The sequence below is a fragment of the Adiantum capillus-veneris genome, chromosome 30 (genome assembly GCF_014529385.1).
Source record: "Adiantum capillus-veneris isolate H3 chromosome 30, ASM1452938v2, whole genome shotgun sequence".
NCBI classification, from domain to species: domain Eukaryota; kingdom Viridiplantae; phylum Streptophyta; class Polypodiopsida; order Polypodiales; family Pteridaceae; genus Adiantum; species Adiantum capillus-veneris.
In genome coordinates, this window is record NC_140960.1 from 18,077,120 (window position 1) to 18,086,802 (window position 9,683).

The following is a 9,683-nucleotide window of genomic DNA, read 5'->3' on the forward strand; positions in this document are numbered from 1 at the left end:
CAATGAGGTTTTACCTGAAACAATGAGGGCGCCTTGTGGCCTTGGAGCCATAGGATTTCAATATAGAGAATACATCTTAGAGCATAGAGAGCTTTTTACTAGCATAGAGGGAACCCTATGGCTTTCAGGCCACACAAAGGTGTCAATATAGAGAAAACAGAGGTTCTTACTAGCATAGATGTGACCGTATGGACTTCAGCCCACAAGGTCTCTTCAATATAGAGAAAATAATTTTTTTTACTGGCATAGAGAGCACCCTATGGCCCTGGGTCCATAGGTTGCCAAACAAACCTTATGAATGGTTTCTTCAAAACATAGACGGCAACTTGTGACCTTGGGATCATAGGATGTGTAGAGCATCGAGAGGTTCTTACTAGCATACAGGGGACCCTATGGCCTGAAGGCCATAGGGTGCCAACATAGAGCATAGAGCGGTCCTTACTAGCATACAAGGGACCCTCTGGCCTTTAGGACATAGGGTGCCAATATAGAGCATAGATTGGTTCTTACTAGCATAGAGCAGACCCTATGGCCTTTAGGCAAAAGGGTGCCAATATAGAGCATGGAGAGGCTCATACTAAAATAGAGGGGACCCTATGGCCTTCAAGCCACATGGTGCCAATATAGAGAAAATAGTGTTTTTTAATGGCATATAGAGCACCCTATGGCCCTAGGGCCATTGGTTGTCAAAAATCTATCATGAAGGGTTTCTTCAAATTGATAACATAGAGGGAACCTGGTGGCCCTTGGGGCCATAGGATGCCATTATAGAGCATAGAGAGGTTCTTACTAACATAGAGGGGACCCTATGGCCTTCAGGCCTTAGGGTGCCAATATAGACCAAGTAGTGCTTTATACCAGCATGGAGAGCACTCTATGGCCCTGGGGCCAGAGCTTGCCAAAAGAATGAGGGTATTTTTGAAAAAATGATGGCACCTTGTGGCCTTGGGGCCATAGGATGTCAATTTAGAGCATAGAGCAAAGAGAGCTTTTTACTAGCATAGAGGGAACCCTATGGCCTTCACGCCACACAAGGTGTCAATATAGAGAAAACAGAGGTTCTTACTAGCATAAATGTGACTTTATGGACTTCAGCCTACAAAGTCTCCTCAATATAGAGCAAATAATGTTTTTTACTGGCATAGATAACACCCTATGGCCATGGGTCCATAGGTTGCCAAAAAACCCTCATGAAGGGTTTCTTCAATAGAGGGCAACCTGTGGCCTTGGGGTCATAGGATATGTAGAGCATCGAGAGGTTCTTACTAGCATACAGGGGACCCTATGGCTTGAAGGCCATAGGGTGCCAATATAGAGCATAGATTGGTTCTTACTAGCATACAGGGGACCCTCTGGCCTTAAGGCCATAGGGTGCCAATATAGAGCATAGATTGGTTATTACTAGCATAGAGTGGACCCTATGGACTTTAGGCAAGAGGGTGCTAATAGAGCATGGAGAGGCTCTTACTACAGTAGAGGGGACCCTATGGCCTTCAAGCCACATGGTGCCAATATAGAGCAAATAGTGTTTTTTACTGTCATATAGAGCACCCTATGGCCCTAGGGCCATTGGTTGTCAAAAATCCATCATGAAGGGTTTCTTCAAATTGCAAACATAGAGGGCACCTTGTGGCCCTTGGGACCATAGGATGCCATTATAGAGCATAGAGAGGTTCTTACTAACATAGAGGGGACCCTATGGCCTTCAAGCCTTAGGGTTCCAATATAGGCCAAATAGTGCTTTCTACCGGCATGGAGAGCACTCTATGGCCCTGGGGCTATAGGTTGCCAAAACAATGAGGGTTTTTTTGAAACAATGAGGGCACCTTGTGGCCTTGGGACCATAGGATATCAATATAGATCATAGAGCATAGAGAGCTTCTTACTAGCATAGAGGGAACCATATGGCCTTCAGGCCACACGGTGTCAATAAAGTGAAAACCGAGGTTCTTACTAGCATAGAGGGGATCCTATGGCCTTTAGCCCACAAGGTTCTCTCAATATAGAGCAAATAGTGTTTTTTACTAGCAAAGAGAGCACTCTATGGCCTTGCGTCCATAGGTTGCCAAAAAACCCTCATGAAGGGTTTCTTCAAAACATAGAGGGCACCTTGTGGCCTTGGGGTCATAGGATATGTAGAGCATCGAGAGGTTCTTACTAGCATACAGGGGACTCTATGGCCATAGGGTGCCAATATAGAGCATAGATCGGTTCTCACTAGAATACAGCGGACCCTATGGCCTTCAGGTCATAGCGTGCCAATATAGAGCATAGATCGGTTCCTACTAGCGTAGAGCGGACCCTATGGCCTTTAGGCAAGAGGGTGCCAACATAGAGCATGTAGAGGCTCTTACTAAAATAGAGGGGACCCTATGGCCTTCAAGCCACATGGTGCCAATATAGAGCAAATAGTGTTTTTTACTGGCATATAGAGCACCCTAGGGCCATTGGTTGTCAAAAATTCTTCATGAAGGGTTTCCTCAAATTGAAAACATAGAGGGCACCTTGTGGCCCTTGGGGCCATAGTATGTCATTATAGAGCATAGAGAGGTTCTTACTAACATAGAGGGGACCCTATGGCCTTCAGGCCTTAGAGTGCCAATATAGACCAGATAGTGATTTATATCCGCATGGAGAGCACTCTATGGCCTTGGAGCCATAGGTTACCTAAACAATGAGGGTTTTTTTGAAACAATGAGGGCACCTTATGGCCTTGGGCCATAGGATGTCAATATAGAGCATAGAGCATAGAGAGCTTCTTACTAGCATAGAGGGAACCCTATGGCCTTCAGGCCATAGGGTGTCAATATAGAAAAAACAAAGGTTCCTACTAGCATAGATGGGACCCTATGGCCTTCAGCCCACAAGGTCTCCTTAATTGTCGTGCAATCAGATGCATCTGTGTCAAAGAAGATGATCAAGTAATAGACATCTTCTCATTAGGCTATGGGACTAAAGAGGCACTACAACAACAGAAAGGTGATATTAGTTGCATGTACTAGTGATCAAATCATGCAATTGGAATCTCTTTGCCATTTCATAGTGGAAGAAGACCTTGATCTTAGAAGGTGGGCAGGTGTGGATACCACAGAGAAAGTCAATGCCAAGGATTCAGAGGAAGAAGAAATTGAAGAACCATTGGATGCATGTGCTGAGGCCATTCTAGAAATTCTACAGAAAACAGGTTAAGCTAGCCACCCATGATATTACATTACTGATATTTAGATTATTATTGTTGTCATTTTATTTTATTTGTCCCATCTCAAACCCGCCCATGATGTTAAAAACATTGATGTTTGGATCGTTATTTTTCTCAATTTATTTTCTTTGAAAAAATGTAAACTTGTGAGTTTGAGTTTTTTCACAATAAATGAATTAGACTTAAGTGTATGATATTATATGTACATGTTGTGGCAAATAGAATTCTCCATATATATATGGTCATAAGATATATTAGGTAATACTTTAAAGTTGAGTGATCATATGAGGTTTGGGAAAAACACCCTATGACTTGAGGATCATAGAGTTCTTTGTAGACATGGCACCCTATGGCCCTAGGGCCATAGAATCCCCCAAAGGCAAATGGGATACCCTACAACATTATGGACGTAGAGTGATTACATCGAGTCTCTAAAAGGACACATAAGCATTTGGGTTACTCTATAGACTTAGGTCCATAGGGTGTCAACATAGAATCCCCCAAAAGCATTTGGCCTACACTACAATCTTACGGATATAGGGTGATTACATAGAGTCTTTAAAAGGGCACATAAGCATTTGGGCTACTCTACAGCCTTAAGTCCATAGGGTGTCAACATAGAATCCCTCAAAAGCATTTGGGCTACCCTACAATCTTATGGATATAGGTTGATTACATAAAGTCTCTAAAAGGGCACATAAGCATTTGGTCTATTCTAAAAGGAAACATAAGTTATCCAAGAGCATTTGGGATACCCTAAGGCCTTAAGGTCATAGGGTGCTGACATAGAATCTCCACAGGGGCACTTAAACCACCCCATGGATGCAAATCATTTATCCCTCTATGGACACATCTTATAAAATATCAAATGACATCCTATGGCCTTTAGACCATAGGTTGGTTATTCTAGGTCACCTAAAGACTCTTTAAGTGTTTTAAAAACATTTTTCTTTGGCCTTACTATATTGTGTTCATATACATTAGGGACATATATTGCTTATCTTGAGAATGAGATAAGCTAGAGAATGAGAATGAGATAAGCTAGAAAAAACAAAAAAGTATTTAGTCCTCAAAATTCCAAAATGAGAGTGACATGAACAATCAATGTATGATCATTTTTGCTTGGATGTAAGTTCTTCTATTGCGAATTGATGGTGTAAGCGTTTGAAATAATTATCTTTGTATTATAGCTAACTAGATTAAACATATATTCAACATTTGTTGTAAATGCCAATTATTTTCTTAGATAGTAAACATCGAGTATCAAAGTGCAAATGGTTTATGAAGCATTTTTCCTTTGGATTATGTGAAGATCTAGTTGTTTAATTGTAACAAGATTTTATTCAAAGACAAAAAGTGCCAGTATTTTGTTCCAAAGTATGATTTTGTTTCTCTTCTAGATGATGCAGAGAATTGGAATTCATATGTTGAATTTTTTTCAATAGAGAGAGCTAGGACTAGTACAATTTTTTAGCTTGTCATGTAGCAATCGGAACATTGTATCATGATTTATTGCAAAGAAATGATTGTATAATGTTTGACAATTGTTTAAGTTTGTAAATTGAAAGTAGAAGGCAATGCAATTTCCAGAACATGTGCAACGCTAGAAGGAGAATCTAACACAAATATTTTTGCCCCCCAAGATTTGAAAATCAAATCCATGGTGAGCCAGACCTTCCATCCACCAACAGATCAAGGCATTTGTGAATTAAAGTACTTGCAAATTTGATTTAGATGTTTGAATGTTATGTCGACATTTGAAGGCAAAGACCCCTTCAACTGTGTGGCAAAGCAACAACTGTATGATGTATGATAATGATTCAATTTTGTATATTGGATTGCATATTTACCGTAGTATTAACTTACACGTTTTAATAAGATCATAAATACATTGAGATTTTATTAAAAATTTAACACTTGGATTTTTTGATGACTATCATTGTTTAATTAAGTTGATAATTATTTTAATATGTATATAAACTTGGATTTTTTCATGTTTTATTATGAAAACTTTTAATGTATATTCATCCTTGAAACTTATGTCAAAAAGTATATCACCTATATAAATGGTATTTAAGATCACTAAAACAACTTGACTTTTTTTATTGAAATTACTAATATTAGAAAGAATGATATGTGCTCTAATGACATCGTAATCAAAATCCGTTTGTGAATGTACCGTGGATGCCTTAGCCACCCTATGTCCCTTGGGCCATAGGATACAAACTTAGAGCATATAGTGTTTCTTACTAGCATTGAAGACACCCTTTGGCCCTTGGGTCATACGCCAACTTAGAGCATGGAGGATTTCCTTTTATCATAGAAGCATAGGGGGCAGCTTGTGGCCCTAGGGCCATAGGGTGCTAACATAAAGCATGTGGAATTTATTGCTAACATGAAAGGTACCCTATGGCCCCAAGAGTGCCAGCAAAGATCATATAGGGTCTCTTACTAGCATAGAGAGCACTCTATGATCCTATTGCCATAGGGCTCTAACATAGAGTCTATGAAGAGGCGCGTAAGTCGCTCAATGTCCATAGGGTACAAATATAAAGTCTCTAAAGTGACACTTAGGTCACTCAATGGTCTTGGGGCCATAAAGTATTCTATATGTATGTAGTAGGGAGTTCTCTTCGAGGACACCTTGGCCACCCTATGGCCTTCACCCTATGGCCTTAGGGCCATAGGGTCTCAACATAGACAATAGATGGTTTCTTATGATAGCACCCTATGGCCCTAGGGCCACAGGGTTCCAACATAGAGCATATGGTGTTTCTTAGTAGCATATAGGGCACCCTAGGGCCATAGGGTGTGAACAGAGAGAACACAAGGTTTCTTCCTAGCATAGACAATACCTTGTGGTACTAGCACCATAGGGTGCAAACATAAAACATTAGGGGTTTATATTGGCCTTGAGGGTACCTTGTGTCCCTAGGGCCATAGGGTGCCAACATAAAGCATATGGAGGTTCTTATTAGCATAGAATGACCCTATGGCCCTGGGGCCATAGGGTGCCTATATAGATCATGGAGGGCTACCTTGTGACCTTGGGGTTATAGGGTGCCAACATTAAGCATAGAGTGTTTGCTAGCATAGAGGACACCCTATGGCCCTAGGACCATAGGATGTCAGCATAGCCCATGTACGACTTTTCTTTTACCATAGAGGACATCTTATGGATCTAGGGTCATAAGATGCCAACATAGTGCATAAATGGATTCTTATAAGTATACACGTAAATATAGTGCATAGAGGGAATTTTAGTAGCATAAAGGCCGCCCTATGGCCTTGGGGCCATAGGGTGCCAACATAGAGCATAGAGGGCTTTTTATTAGCACCTTGTTGCCCTTGGGACGCCATAAAGTGGTTTTTCTATATGTAGTAAAGAATTCTCTCACACAGGACACCTTGGCCACCATCTGTCCCTTGGCCCATATGATAGTAACATAGAGGAAACCCTATAGCCATAGGATTTCCTTCTAGCGCTAGGGCCATACACTGCCAACATATAGTATACATGGTTTCTTCATAGAGCAAACCTTTTAGCCCTACGCAATAGAGTGGCAACGTAGACCATATAATGTATCTTACTAGCATAGAAGGCACCCTATGACCCTAAAACCAAAGAGTACCAATGTAGGGCATAAAGGGTCTCTTCCTAGGATGAAGGGCACCTTGTGGCCCTAGGGCCATAGGGTGCCAACATAGAGAATAGAGGGTTTATTGCTAACATAGAGGGTCTCTTTATAGGATAATGGGCACCCTATGGCCCTAGGTCATAGGGTGCCAATATAGAGTCTCTAAGATGGCACCTAGGCTAAGGTGGTCTTTGCAAAAGTGGTAAGGAATACTTTCAAAGGTCACATTTTCCACCCCATGGCCCTTGGGACCATACAGTGCCTACAGAGAGCATATAGGGTTGCTTACTAGCATAGAGAGCACCCTATGGCCCTGGGGCCATAGGGTGTCAACATAGTCAAATGAGGTGCAAACATAGAGCATAGAGGGTTTCTTACTATCATGGAGGCCACCTTGTGTCCTTGGTGCCATAGGGTGCAAACATATAGCATGGAGGGTTTCTTGCTAGCATAGAGAGCACCCTATGGCCTTGGGGCCATACGGTTCCAACAAAGAGCATAAAGGGTTTTTTGCTAGCATAGAGGATAGATTGTTTCCCTGGGGCCATAGAGAGCACCCTATGGCCTTGGGGCCATACAGTTCCAACAAAGAGCATAAAGGGTTTTTTGCTAGCATAGAGGATAGATTGTTTCCCTGGGGCCATATGATACCAAAATAGAAGAGTCTTAAGAAGGGAACCTAAGCCACTAAATCACCAAGGGCCATAAGGTGGTTTTTGTGGCTAGATGATGACATGTTAGCCTAAATCGCTCCATAAGTCATCATGATAAAGTCAAATAAATAACAAATCTAGATATCAGCATTGCATGATGACATGTTAGCCTAAATCACTCCATAAGTCATCATGATAAAGTAAACCTGCCTCTCTATTTAGTGATATGTGGTTTACTTACAAGGTTTTGAGTCAACCTTGTGATTCAAGTGCTTTTTAGCTATGCAAAATATTTATAGCTCATCACTTATTAAGCTTGACTATCAATTTTAGCAGAGTTAGAAAAACTCTACTCTTCCTCTCTCCCAAATTTGTCTCATGTGTAATCAAGAGACAACAACACTTTTGCATGGCAACCAATGTCCTAAATAAAATGGTTCAAATCACTTGACAAGCTTATTATTGATAAGGTGAATTGTTGAGTTTGTAGGGTATTCCCTTAGAATGCAATGCTTTAAATCTTTGCAATGACAATGAGGTTTCACTCATGACTCCTTTATTGAGAACTAGTATGTGACCATGCGTTGTTATGGCTAAGAAAAGCATGGCAATTGGATCTCTCTCTCTCTCTCTCTCTCTCTCTCTCTCTCTCTCTCTCTCTCACACACACACACACACACACACACAAAGTCATATATAGGTAGGTGTGTGTGTGTGTGTGTGTTTATGTGTGAGGACAATGGAATTGTAGTCCTTGGAATCACTCTAGGAAGATAACAATGCATAGATATGCCTTCTCCCTATCTTTCTCTCTCTCATATCAGATCCAGAGATCAAGCCTCATCGAGTAGATTTTTGCTATCTCTTTTTTCACTTTCTTTTCCCTTTTTCTTGATTCTTTTGAGTTGAAGACTCACAGGGTAATTCTCTCTCTCTCTCTCTCTCTCTCTCTCTCTCTCTCTCTCTCTCTCTCTCTCGTAATGAGCACATGGAGTGCTTTTAGTCGATTGGTTGTGATTGAATCATCCTTTGCACAACTTCTAATAAATTTGAAGTGCCCATTTCTCCCTACTCGTTGACCAATGACAAATGTACCAGATTTCTATCAACATGATATTGTTGTGCCATGCTATCAAAACCATGACTTGCCAATAGATAGACTTCTTACAACCCTCAGTTGGTTGGAGTAAAACACGTTTTGGTTTGCGCCATGATTTGTGGTCACTTTTGGAGGGCTACCAGGGTCCCAAGGAAAGGCTCTCTCTCTCTCTCTCTCTCTCTCCTCTCTCTCTCTCTCTCTCAGCCGTTTTTTTGACCTAGTAGACAGCATTTCACTCTTTTGACCATAACTCGCTCATTTGAACTCCGATTTAGGTGATCTATAGCCTCAATCGAAGAGCACGAAGCCCTCTACGCATTGATGTAAAGATAGAATTTTTCTATGCAATGGAATGATTTTTTGTAACAGCATATCAGCACTAAAGAAATTGTCAAAACTTTTCATTTTTGTTGCCGACTTGAAGGCAATGTCAGACAAAAGTCGGGAGGGTGGAAAATCCACACTCGCCATGGAGAATGATGCAAAATCTCTAAGAAATTGGGATGCTAATCCAACCACATCGTCTACAACAATGGAAGCAATGATCATGGCTTACTTGGTCTCATTACAAGAAACCGTCAACAAGCAAGGTGAAGAGTTGCCCGCACTTGCAATGGAGAATGGCACTTTAAGAGTTCTCCTTGTGAAGAATGAGCACCTCAAGAAGGTTCTTGAAATGCAAACAACACGCTTGATGCATCTTGAGAATGAAGTTCAAGAATGTAAGCGCTCTCTTGTTGACATGAATGTATTGAAAGAGCGCTTGAGCAAAGTTGAGAGTGATCATGTATTGAAAGAGTAAACGATAAATACAATATGACATGATGTATGTGAGATGAGAAATGCATCCAAATCATGGGCTGATGTATGTAAGGATAATGTGGTTTCTACATCTCCTATCACGCAAGCCGTTGTCCAAGCAAAGAATGTAGAGAATGTGGACACTCAAGAATTGCAAGAACGACAAAAACGCTCAAAGAACATCGTCATTCGTGGAATCAAGGACGAAAGCATGGAAACACCCCAATCTCTTGTGGTTGCTATTGAAGAGTTTTTTGCTACACACTTTGGCATGTCTGGAATCATGGCTTATG